We start from the raw sequence: 14,074 nt of genomic DNA on the forward strand, positions 1-14,074 counted from the left end.
GGAAGAGATCAGGAGGCTCTAAAGGAATGCAGCTTATGGCCAGTTAAGGCAGAACATTAGCAAGATCCCATCTCAGTCAATAAGCTGAGCAAGGTGGCACATGCCTGTGATCCCAGCTATGTAGGAGAATTAGGCAAGAGTATTGGATCTCAGGCTGACCCTGGGCAAAAACCTGAGATGCTCTCTAAAAGTAATTAAAACAAGAAAGGGCTGGAGTCTTAGGTCAACTGGTAGAGAACTTGCCTAGCAATCAAGAGGTCCTGAGTTCACACCCCATTACTGACACCCCGAGTAAAAAAGAAATTTTAGCAATGTTTCTTAACATGAATATGTTAACAAAAGAAAAAAATCACAAGTCTTAAGTAACTAAAAGTAATCGTGGCAGAATTTGCTCCTACTTTGAAGAAAAATAGTTTCTACATTGCCACAATTTCCGTGTTTGTAAAGTGGGTATAACAATGACTGCCAAGTCCAGAACACCACCTTAAGTTTTAGGGGAGGTCAGGACCATGGCCATAACAATAATTATAACTCCCATTTATGATTTACTATGTGCTAAGGATTGTGATGAATATTTTGACCACACAACCTACTTAAACTTTACAAAAACTCTGTGATACTGAATTTCCAAAATAAAAATAAGGAACCAAAGCCCATGAGGTTAGTTAGCTTGCCAGCAAGAAGTTCCATGGTATGAAACTCTGGTTGGCACCATCCATATTTCAGTCCATATGTATGGCATCCTCTAAACTCATGCAACACTGTAGCCCTGTGCCAGAGCCAAGAATAAAATCAAGTTTGTGACATAATGTCCTACTACTGTACTAGTTATGAAGTACAGCACAGATGCAAAGACACGAGCAAACATCTTCACAAACTAATGTTAAGTATTAAGATAATTTTATTTTTAATTTCTTTCTTGGGATAAGGCATGCTTTAAACGCATTTTAAAAAGAAGCCTGGTTATTACATTTATTGGAAGCACTCATTCACAATCACGACTATTTAATCTGGCTTAGAAGAATCAGCAGATTAACCAAAAGAGAGAAGAAGAGTGCAGAACATTGGCTGAGTTTGATAAGTACAGGGGTTCTCCTGCTTCCCCTGTTAACATCATACTGTGAGATATAACATGTTCTGTTGGTTCCGAGTACAATAATCTAGGAGCAGCAACATTACAAAGAAATACAGATTTAGTTTACGCCTTTGTATATACAGGATTGAGGTTTGAACTCAGGGCTTCAGGCTTGCAAAGCAGGCACTCTACTGCTTCAGTCATATCTCTAGTCCATTTTGTTCTGATTATTTTGGAGGAGGGGAGGGTCTCTCAAACTATTTCCCCTACCTGGACTGAAAATGTGATTCTCCTGATCTCAGCCTTCCAAGTATCTAGAATTACAGGTAATCTAGAATTACAGGCAATTATTACTTCTTACCCAGTAATAAGGTGGATATTTTAAAAGGATATTGCACCTTCTGAGCAAAGCTCTGTGGTGCAAGTTTCATGAAATTGGTGTGTCCCTTTAAAAAAAAATCTTGGCATGAATTTCAAATCTTCTTTTCCTGTCCTTAAGCATAATTCAGAATCATCTTAATAATTATAAATGTGTACACTTATTGAGAGCTAATGTTAAATTGGCTACTTAATCTAATCATCTCAGCACACTAAGAGTTCAGAGTATTTTATGATTTTATTTTATAGATTTAGAAACAGCCATGAAGACTCATGTAGTTTGCCCTAGGTCACTGAGGCTACTTAAGAAAGCTGAATTCAAACAAGAAGGTCCAGACTCCAGTCCCAATTCCCTTAAGTGTATTAATACCTTGATGAAAGATGAATTCTAGAACAGTTCCAAAAATTGACCCTCCAAACTAAATTACTTACAGCTCTTTGAAAGTTCACTACACTTTAGCCTTTCAGTTCTTTTCATATCATTGTCTCTTTCTGAAATTTTGTGAATAATCAAATAGTTCTATAATTCAAATTCTGGGTCTAGGAAATCTTTCCTCCTGCAACTCTGAAGTGCTTTTCTGATATTTTCCCTTAGGTTTCTTAAGAAATAGCATGTCGTCTTATGTTGTGGCAATTTGGGACAAAATTCATAGTGTTTTCTGTTTCTTCCAATGTTAAAAATGTCATTATTTGAAGCATCTATTTAACAATCACTTGTGGAACAAAGAAAATTAAAGGGAGAACAAAAAGAGCAAAGCTATTGTTCAGGCAAAAATTTACCTAGTTAATTCAGACTATAAGCATTGCCAGGTTTGGGAAGCGAGGGACAGCAGCTTAATGGTCACCAGAAGAGACATGGCTGGAGATTCCAAGATGGTGGCTAGAGGGAAGAAGCAGAAAGTGAGCCTCCTATAGTGAAATCTTGGAGAGACGCTGGAGACACACTTTGCAGGCATAATCACTGAGAAGAGGCATAACTTTGACTCCTCCACACCTCCAGCCAGTGCAGAGAATCTCCACTTCATGTTAAACAGAGAAACCAGGAGGGCCCCCGGGCTGCCAGTTGCCCGCGCCCAGACGGCTTGGGAAGACGCGGACCAGGTGAACTTCGTGGTACCGTGGTACTCCCACAGACAATCCTGGGCCAGAGCAGCATAGCCCCCTGGACAGACTGACCCCCACCCGGGGGAAAAAAGAGAAACTGAGTAATAAGCAATAAGAACAATAAAGACACGCAGGAAAGAGGGTGGGGCGCACAGAGCACCAAAGATTGGGGGAAGGGAATCCTTCCAGGAACTGTAAATAAACAAGCCGGGTGGGCCGGAGAGGCTCTGGCAGGAGTGGGGGCATGCGCCCAGCAACCAAGAGCGGGAAAGCTTGTGAGAGTGGCGGAAGGAGGAAAACTCAACAGGAGAGGGGGGAAGAGCCACCTCCCACATGAACTATAAACATGCAGGCTTGACAATACGGGTGCAGTGTCACCTTTCCCAGTGTGCTTGGAAAAAGGAAAGCTTGTAGCAGAGGCACCCCCACAAGAGAACTCTGAGCAAACAAAGCCTTTGGGGCCAGGTGAGTGCTAAGCTCACCCCAGAGATCTGCATAAATAATGCCTCCAGCAACAGCAGGCTGACAGCAGCGGCAGGCAAGCCACAGATGCAGATGCCATTCTTAGAACTGTCTCCAGACTCTTTTTTTTTCTTTTTCTCCCTACCTTTGATGAGAGAACAACCGAATTACACTTGCAAGTGGAAAAACTTACTAGAACTGTATTGCATTTGAACTTGGGACACTTGGTGGGGTTTTGTGTGTGTGTGTGTGTGTGTGTGTGTGTGTGTGTGTGTGTGTGTAGTTGTGTTCTACTTTATGCGTCCCCTTTGATGAGACAACTACAGAACAACATCTGAGGCACCATCTCCAGGATGGAAGACTGAGACAGACACCCAAATTATTAAGACTGAAACTTCATTGCATTTGAACTTGGAGGTTTTTTGGTTTATTTATTTTTTTTTAAATTTTTTATTTTCCATTTTATTTTAATTCATTTTTTATGTATAGATATTTCTTTCATTTACTTTTTATTTTTATTCTTATCTTTTTTTTATTTTTGATTTTCAATCCTCTCTCTGTGTCTCTAATGTCTGTTCAGCTTACTGTCAATTAGTACACTAACACTCCCTGTTTATACCTTTGAAACTTTCTTGTCTGAAACCTTATTCTGCTTTCTCCCTCTTGTCTGTGTATTTGTTTTCCCCTTTTCTTTAACTTCTTGCTTTCCATCTCAGCTCACGCTTCCATTCTAAATATTACCATTGTTATTATTACAATCTAGAAAATACTTAATTGCACACAGTACAGGGACAGTAACAACACCAAAGACAATGACAGGAAGACAGAAAAAACAGGGAAACCAGTTTCCCCACAGCAAAAAATTAGTACAGGAACCAGAGGGGAATGAGAAAACAGAAACTCAGATCCAGACTCCAACAAAATGAAGATAAACTATGCCAAAGGACACAATGAAGCCCACAAGAATAATTTAAAGGAAGACATACTACAGGTACTCAATGAGAATTTTATAGCGATGATACTGGATAGGGTCAACGAAAATGTACAGGAGACACTCAAGAAATTCCAAGACAACAAAATAGAGAATTTGAAAAAACAAAAGAAGAAATAAAGGAAACCATAGAAGCACTGTATAAACACCAAAGTGAAAGAGAGAACACAATGAATAAATGGATATATGAACTCAGGACAAAAATAGACAACTTTAAAGAGGAAACCACCCAGGATATGGAAAACCTCAGAAAAAAGAACGAAACAGAACTGCAAAACAAAATGGAAGGCCAATCCAGCAGAATAGAAAAAACAGAAGACAGAATCTCAGAACTTGAAGATGAAATGGTAATTAAAGGAAAAACCAAAGAACTATTAACTAAACAACTCAAGACCTGTGAAAAGAAAATGCAAGAACTCACTGACTCCATCAAAAGACCAAACTTGAGAATCATGGGCATCAAAGAAGGAGAAGAGGTGCAAGCAAAGGGAATGCGTAATATATTCAACGAAATAATAACGGAAAATTTCCCAAATCTAGAGAAAGATATTCCCATACAGATGCAAGAGGCCTCCAAGACACCAAACAGACCAGATCAAAATAGAACTACCCTACAACATATCATCATTAAAACAACAAGTTCAGAAACTAAGGAAAGAATATTGAAGGCTGTAAGAGAGAAAAAACAAGTAACATACAAAGGTAAACCCATCAAAATCACAGCAGACTTCTCAACAGAAACATTAAAAGCAAGAAGAGCGTGGGGTGAGATCTTCCGGGCACTGAATGAAAATAACTTCAACCCCAGGATACTCTACCCAGCAAAACTATCATTCAAAATAGATGGAGCAATAAAAGTCTTCCATGGTAAGCAGAAACTAAAACAATATGTGACCACAAAGCCACCACTAGAAAAGATTTTTCAAGGGATTCTGCACACAGAAAGTGAAACCCAACTTAACCATGAAAAGGCAGGCAGCAACAAATCACAGGAAAAGAAAAAGCAAGACAGTAGAGAGTAACCTCAATTTAGGTACACACAATCAAACAACTAAGACAACTAAATGACAGGAATCACCACATACCTATCAGTACTAACCCTTAATGTTAACGGAGTTAATTCACCCATCAAAAGGCACCATTTGACGAAGTGGATTAAAAAGGAAGATCCAACAATTTGTTGCTTTCAGGAGACCCATCTCACCAACAGAAATAAGCATAGGCTTAGGATGAAAGGCTGGAAGAAGGTTTACCAAGCCAATGGTCCCCGAAAACAGGCAGGAGTAGCAATACTTATCTCTGACAAAGTAGACTTCAAACCTACATTGATCAAATGAGATAAAGAAGGACATTCCATACTAATAAAAGGGGAAATAGACCAAAAGGAAATAATAATCATCAACCTGTATGCACCCAATGTCAACGCACCCAATTTCATCAAACATACCCTGAAAGACCTAAAAGCATATATAAACGCCAACACAGTGGTTGTGGGAGACTTTAACACCCATTATCATCAATAGATAGGTGTTGGTGAGGATGCGGGGAAAAAGGAACCCTCATACACTGTTGGTGGGAATGTAAACTAGTACAACCACTCTGGAAACAAATTTGGAGGCTACTGAAAAAGTTAGACATTGATCTACCATTTGATCCAGCAATACCACTTTTGGGGATATACCCAAAAGACTGTGACACAGGTTACTCCAGAGGCACCTGCACACCCATGTTTATTGTGGCACTATTCACAATAGGCAAGTTATGGAAACAGCCAAGATGCCCCACCACTGACAAATGGATTAGGAAAATGTGGTATCTATACACAATGGAATTTTATGCAGCCATGAAGAAGAACAAAATGTTATCATTTGCCAGTAAATGGATAGAATTGGAGAACATCATTCTGAGTGAGGTTAGCCTGGCCCAAAAGACCAAAAATTGTATGTTCTCCCTCATATGTGGACATTAGATCAAGAGCAAACACAACAAGGGGATTGGACTTTGAGCACATGATAAAAGCGAGAGCACACAAGGGAGGGGTGAGGATAGGTAAGACACCTAAAAAATTAGCTAGCATTTGTTGCCCTTAACACAGAGAAACTAAAGCAGATACCTTAAAAGCAACTGAGGCCAATAGGAAAAGGGGACCAGGAACTAGAGAAAAGGTGAGATCAAAAAGAATTAACCTAGAAGGTAACATATATGCACAGGAAATTAATGTGAGTCAACTGCCTGTATAGCTATCCTTATCTCAACCAGCAAAAACCCTTGTTCCTCCTATTATTGCTTATATTCTCTCTTCAACAAAATTAGAGATAAGGGCAAAATAGTTTTTGCTGGGTATTGAGAGGGTGAAAGGGAGAGGTAGGGGGTGGAGTGGGTGGTAAGGGAGGGGGTGGGGGCAGGGGGGAGAAATGACCCAAGCCTTGTATGCACATATGAATAATAAAAGAAAAAAAAAAGAGCATCCAATAAAATAATAATTTTTTTATCTGAAAAAAAAAAAAGAGGCATGGCTGTTCTGTCAGCCCATAACTGGAGTAATGACAGGGGTTACTCCATTTTGGATGAGAGAGGCACTTTAGAAGCACACATGTAAAAGCACATAGGAAACAACAGACTTCTCAGAGAAATAACAAGTCCCTTACCAAAATAACAGAATGTAGCTGCATAGTGTGAGTAGTGGGCCCCAAGGCCAGGATGAATTGGGCAAACTTCCAAGGCCAGGAGGAACTGACCAGATTTTCCTGGAATGCTTAGTTCCATAAGGAAAGTGAAAGACTGGTGGCCAAGTTCAGTGAGAAGCTGACTTGGCACCAACCAATCACAAATATAGTTTCAAGGTAGCATAGTTGGATTTAGGCCAGGTAGTGCCCTACATCACTCCTAGACCTTAGCTATACTACAGCTTTAGCTTTCCTGAGCCCCTCCCCCACTAGGGAGTTTTTGCCATCCATTCAGCTAACTTTGTGTTTGCTTTACTTTTAACTCCTGCTTGGTTGACTTCTCCAGGACATGAACTCAGGATCAACAATCCAGTGTCAAGCCTTGACTAAAGGGTCAGAGTTCTTCCTCCTTTTGGAGTTTCTCTCTTTAAGATCTGCTGCCACTGCTCTGTGGGTCAAGTAGATCTGGCCATTTCCCTCATTTACAATCATGTCCTCATTTGGACTAAAATCCTTTTTCTTTGATGATCTTAGCAATGAAAAAATGGAATGGCATTTTCAAAATTAACATTCATCCATGTCAATTATAGCAAGGGAAAAATAAGTTTATAAAGGAGAAAGTTTTGGTTCTTAACTATTAAAAGTAGTAAAAGTATTATCAAACAAAAAATATTTGCAAAACACCTTACATGCATTACTTTATCCCAGTAAGAAAGCTATCATTTTTTTCCATGTTCTATTTTACAGAGAACTGAGAAAACTTCCCAACTATGCACAATTAGTGCAGAACTGGAAAGTGAATGCAAATTTCCCTGCTGTGAAGAAGAACTGTGTTAAGCACTTGACCTCCCAGCTCCTTCTTAGGACAGCTTCCTCAGCTGCGCCACTGTGTGCCCACGTGTCAATCCTCTGTCTCTCTCTCAGTGCACTCATAAAGTCACTTTCCCTGCTGGTCTCTCTATTCATCTTGCTTCATTCCCTGGATGATTTCAGAAACGTGTATAAAACATGTCTGCTTTTTTTTTTTCATTCAAAATTTCCAGAACCCTTTGGTCCCTTTCATTACTAGAAGAGGTTCAAGAGAAAAGAAATAGAGAGAAGTAAACCCTAGGGCTGACTGTGGAGACTTCTTCCACAAAGTGGGAAGGGCAGACTCAGGAAATTATTTTCCTTCTTTTTTTTTTTATTGTTTTATTCATATGTGCATACAAGGCTTGGGTCATTTCTCCCCCCTGCCCCCACCCCCTCCCTTACCACCCACTCCGCCCCCTCCCTCCCCCCTGCCTCAATACCCAGCAGAAACTATTTTGCCCTTATTTCTAATTTTGTTGTAGAGAGAGTATAAGCAATAATAGGAAGGAACAAGGGTTTTTGCTAGTTGAGATGAGGATAGCTATACAGGGCATTGACTCACATTGATTTCCTATGCGTGGGTGTTACCTTCTAGGTTAATTCTTTTTGATCTCACCTTTTCTCTAGTTCCTGGTCCCCTTTTCCTATTGGCCTCAGTTGCTTTTAAGGTATCTGCTTTAGTTTCTCTGTGTTAAGGGCAACAAATGCTAGCTAATTTTTTAGGTGTCTTACCTATCCTCACCCCTCCCTTGTGTGCTCTTGCTTTTATCATGTGCTCAAAGTCCAATCCCCTTGTTGTGTTTACCCTTGATCTAATGTCCACATATGAGGGAGAACATACAATTTTTGGTCTTTTGGGCCAGGCTAACCTCACTCAGAATGATGTTCTCCAATTCCATCCATTTACCAGCGAATGATAACATTTCATTCTTCTTCATGGCTGCATAAAATTCCATTGTGTGTAGATACCACATTTTCTTAATCCATTTGTCAGTGGTGGGGCATCTTGGCTGTTTCCATAACTTGCCTACTGTGAATAGTGCCGCAATAAACATGGGTGTGCAGGTGCCTCTGGAGTAACCTGTGTCACAGTCTTTTGGGCATATCCCCAAGAGTGGTATTGCTGGATCAAATAGTAGATTAATGTTTAGCTTTTTAAGTAGCCTCCAAATTTGTTTCCAGAGTGGTTGTACTAGTTTACATTCCCACCAGCAGTGTAAGAGGGTTCCTTTTTCCCCGCATCATCGCCAGCACCTGTTGGTGGTGGTGTTGCTAATGATGGCTATTCTAACAGGGGTGAGGTGGAATCTTAGTGTGGTTTTAATTTGCATTTCCTTTATTGCTAGAAATGGTGAGCATTTTTTCGTGTGTCTTTTGGCCATTTGAATTTCTTCTCTTGAGAAATTTCTGTTTAGTTCACTTGCCCATTTCTTTATTGCTTCATTAGTTTTGGGAGAATTTAGTTTTTTAAGTTCCCTATATATTCTGGTTATCAGTCCTACTTACCTGTCCCTTTCTAGAGACTGTCATTCAGGCAACAGTTTCCATCCCTTCATGCGTGCACGAAGTGGGTTTTATTAAAAGTAATGACAACAGTGACATCCAGCATTTTCTAACATCATCTGTTTTTCTCAGTATTTGGTAAGGGTTTTATATTCTTTATCTTACTCACTTCTCACTTCCATGTTACACTATTAGACAGATATTACCATTACCATTTTATATATGATGAAACAAAAGCTCTTATGAATTAAGTGATTTTATCTAAAGTCATCAACCCTGAAAACTTGAGTTTGAACAATATTGGTCTTTCTGAATCCAAAGCCCTTGCTATGAACTTTTGTTCCTATATTGTATCTGATACCTCCCTGTCAAAATGTAATTAATATTCAAGTGTAAATATAGCACTGATATAGAGCCCACAAGCATACACGTGCATGCACATAAAATCTTCATATTTATGTATTATGCAATTCCATACCTGCAGGAATTGTCTCACATTGTCTTTTAAGTTTTACCCAGTAGTGTTGTGGCTTAGCAAGTTGTGGGAATTCCACAAATAGTTTTGATAGTCTGATGCAATTCCGTGGAGGCCTTATTACTTTAACTAAACTGATTTGGCTTTATACAGTTTACAAACAATTTTATGTAGTTTTCACTTGATGCCTGCATCAACCATTAATGTGCAATTATTTCATTTTTCAGAGGCAATATAGCCTCTGGTAATCAGGCAATCATCTGAAGAAAGAAGCTCGTAAAAGGGTAGGAAATTGAATCTTGGCTGAAACTCCAAAGTCAGGGCTTTTGCATCACTTCTAACTGCCTTCTTTCATATGTTTCTTGGATAGCGTCCTCGTCTTAAATTGTTCTATTTGCTGTGCAGCTGCTTATATCAATCATCTGTGGAGCTGAGCATTTCCCTGGATAGAAATCTCCAAACAATTGTATTACCAAAATAGTTTTACCTGGTGGGAGTACTTGACTTTTTTCCTTTCTTACTTCTCAGTGAAATGCCTGGATACAGACCTAGGAAAGTGGATAGATGGCACTTTGCCTGCTAAGGCTGAGTCAATTAATGAGATGGCTGCATGACCAAAGGTAACTGATCCCCAAAGGCAGGCCTCTTCATCTTCTCAGGAGTCCTGCGTGAAGAATCCAACGAGCCAGCACTTTGTATGGAATGGCTTTGGACTTGTACACTGCCACAGTCCTACTTACCTCCTTTGTTTTCTAAGTGGAAGAGAGAAGGAATGAAAGCCTCTTTCGTATCTGAAACCCTGCATCTATCGTTCCTCTTTGTTTACCCCTTTTCTGATTGAACACACTAACATGACTGGGACATTCAGTAATAATTTCCACACATAACTTTTTTGCAAAATAATGTTAACTTCTAAAAATTACTACCTATAACTCCAAAAACAACTGTGTTTCCAACATACCTAAGTCACATCTTGGATATGTAAACAATTCCATACTATAATACTCCTGAGGCTGTTTAGATATCAGAACGTATTCTTTATGCCCCATAGAAAAACCTCCATTAGTGCATATCTTCCCTATTCAGTGTTCTCTCTGCTCTTCTCTGACTACTTTTTTGACCCCTACAATCAATTTCCAAAGATCAGCCAGTGAGATATTTGGAAACATAAATCTTACCATGTTCTTATCCTTTTTTAGATCTATTCTGTGGCTTTCCCTTACTCCTAAAGTAAAATCCAAACTCCTTGCAATGGCTCAGTGTTTAGATTTTATTCGGAAAACATCCTGTTGAAACTGTTCTGAGAAGGGGGAAGTGGGGATAAAGGAGAAAAATGGAGGGGGTGAGTCTAACTAAGAGCTATTGTAAGCACTTTTGTAAATGTCACAGTTACCCCGAGTCCAACTATAATATGATAATAAGTAAATAAAAGAAAAAATTAAAAATAAAACATCCTCATAAGGACCCTCAAAAATTCAGTAAGGTCATCAGTCCATGAATATCTAGCAGATAAGGCTTTTCCAATAAAATATTTGGGATTCAAGAGGAAAACCTGAAGACAGCAAGAAAAAGAGATGTTTTCAGTGAAGGTTGACAGACTGGAACACAATCACCAAAGAAAACCAGATGGTCTTCATGGAAACTGAAGAAAAACGGTCAGAATCTTGACTGTGGTTGAGTCTTTACCAGAAAGCAGGATTATTTAACTCAAAATCAAGTAATGAGGCTTTATTTAGTCAGTTTTTGGTCAAAATATTTTTTAGAATTCTTGTAATTATTGCATCTTTAAAGCAATGAAAATTTAAAATAAGTTATTCCTATATTTTTAATTCATATATTAGGAAAAGAATTGCTTAGAGTGTCATAGTTGATTTCAGAGCTGGGTAATTACTTCATGCTTGCTTCAGTAGACTCCAACAGTTTGCTATGAAGAACTGATTGCTTCTGATTTTCTTCTCTCTTTCCTTTTCTTTTTATTTGCTTTCCATCCAGTACAAACCAATGCTACATATTAAATGAAAATATATACACATATATGAAATACATATTTCCACAGTTTGATTTAAAAGTAAAAAGTTATTCTGTAAGATTGCTATAGCCATTGAGAGGCTTACTCTCAATTATGTGCATATCATACAGAGACCACTAGCAGTTGGTGGAGCAGCACTTTGAGTGGCAATGCCCCAAGGGTCTTGTCTAACAACCTGGTTTTCCAGGTTCACAAGATTCTTCTTCAAAACTTATTTGCATTTGACTTGCATATGCCTTGCAAAGCAGGCAGTTGCCAGCTACAATTACAATCCCTTATTCCTTGGATATGAACTCCTATGAACTCTCATGGTGAGGATTCTGGAAAAATGGATCCTGAACCTAGAAGCAATTTGAGCCATAAACCAGAAGGGCTGTCTTAATATGTTGAGCAACTTGAAAAATACTCAGAAACCAACCACTATATGACACATTTGTGGAGATTATATATAGACAAATGTGCTCATCAGCATTTTATATCTATTTATCAATATTTCTATACATTTGCTTCCAAGAAGTACACTTTGAGAAATAGTAATCAATTTTCCAAAATTATCTTGTGGCATCTTCCAGTCCATGTGAACACTTCCTTTCCCACTTCATATTCCATATGAAATGCTACCTTTGGTATATTATATTTCACTTCCTTGCTTGCTTTCCTCTCCCTACCAATGATAGCAGCATACGTACTGTTTATTATTTGTCTGGTACTATACTTAATGCTACATACATATCCACTTATTTCATCTATATAATAACCCCATGATGTAGCACTAACATGATCTGCAGTGCAGATATGGGGAACTTCAGAGAAAAAAGATGGGCTTCACTTCAAACTCAGTGAGATTGAAACATCTGTCAGATATGCACATGTGGTTCTTTAGGAGGCCATTGCACACAATCTTGGGATTCAGAAAAGAACTGAAATTAGCATGAGCTATTAGAATCCTTAGTCTATGGATGGAAACTAGAGAAGTAGGACTAACAGAGATCTTTCAGAAGCATGTGCAGTGTGGGAAGGGGGCCAGAACACTAAACAGTACAAACACACCATAATCTGTCACTGAAGGACAGACTGAACTGTTGCTGAAAGCAGCTTAACTCCCTTTATTTTAAAAAAAGAATGCGATGCCACATCTTACAAAAAAGTTAAAAATGAACTGTATTTGAGCATAATACTGGTGAAGAATAAGGAGAGGGGTCTGGAAACTGCTGGACAGGAACAATATATTTATGAGAACAGCATGGGAGACAAACCATAGGGTAAACACTCCACCAGTCTGCAAAGCTCTGAAGGGTTCTCATGGGAGGCCATGGGGAGACTTGTTCTTTGTGTCTCCAGGAGATGAGAGTAGAACATGCTGGTGAGAGCTACAGAGAAACATTTCACTTGTGTAAAGAAGGATTTCCCACAGCCAGAGCTCTCAAGGTGGAATTGATTGCCTGTCAGCAGCCACTACTGGGAAAAGGCCAGGTTCCACTTGAAGGCTAGACAGGATGGATCCTTTCTGTACTTGTGAGAAAACTTACAGCCTTTCCCACGGTTGTAAGAAAGGATGTGAGGACAGAACAGGTGCTTTTCCTGGTTGGGCAAGATCTGTGGGACAATAGCTGCGTAGTTCTCAGACAGCTCTGCTTTTGACACTGAAGTAGGTTAGGAAAAGGCCAGGTCTGCCTGCTTCGGCCAACAATGGTATTTACAGAGCATTGGTCCTGAGGATCAGTAGCTAACTGTCCTCCTGAGATGTAGAAAGAAAACTTCAGTTTCAAGTCTCTCTTGTACCCCGAGATTCTCCAAAAAGCAGAGTCGTGGAAAGCGCCTGGTTGTACTAACTTCAAAGTGCTATCTGTGCTTTCACCTGTGGATATAAGAATCTCTCTTGAAGCATTTCTGATAAATGCCCACTTAGTCCTGTTACACTCCTCCCATGCTGAGGAGCCTTCTGCTTCACATGGTAGCTTGCCATGGTTCAAAAGTGCTCATTGTTATTTATAAAAGGTAAAAACAATAGCTAACATTTATTAGGTTTGCTATGTGCCAAACACGATGCTAAACATTTTCCATGCATTAAACCATTGAATACTTTCCACAAACTTATTAAACAGATTCCAGTATTATCTTTATGTGGTAACAAGCATTACAATGTTAGGAATGTGTTTGTGGTCACACAAAGTGATAGAATTGTCTTCAAATAATGTAGTTTTCACAAACTTCAATCACTTATTTATAACTTCATAGCATATTTGAAAAGTACCTTTGTTATTATTCATAAGTCTTTTTCTTTAAACAGTCCATACAAATCCTTAAGTACCTTGAATTAGGGATATGGCTTAGTGGTAGAGAGTTGCACAAGGCAAGGTCGGGAAAAAAATAGAAAACTTAAATACATATTTAGTCATTTCTTATACCTTGGAAAGCAGAAAATTGTGTACTTACTATGTGTTTTTGCACTACTATGTTTTAAAGTAAACTTATAACTAATAAAATTGTACAGAATTTCATCCATGTTCTAAGTAGAAACATCTTACTTACATTATTT

Source organism: Castor canadensis, chromosome 6 (genome assembly GCF_047511655.1).
Source record: "Castor canadensis chromosome 6, mCasCan1.hap1v2, whole genome shotgun sequence".
Taxonomy (NCBI): Eukaryota; Metazoa; Chordata; class Mammalia; order Rodentia; family Castoridae; genus Castor; species Castor canadensis.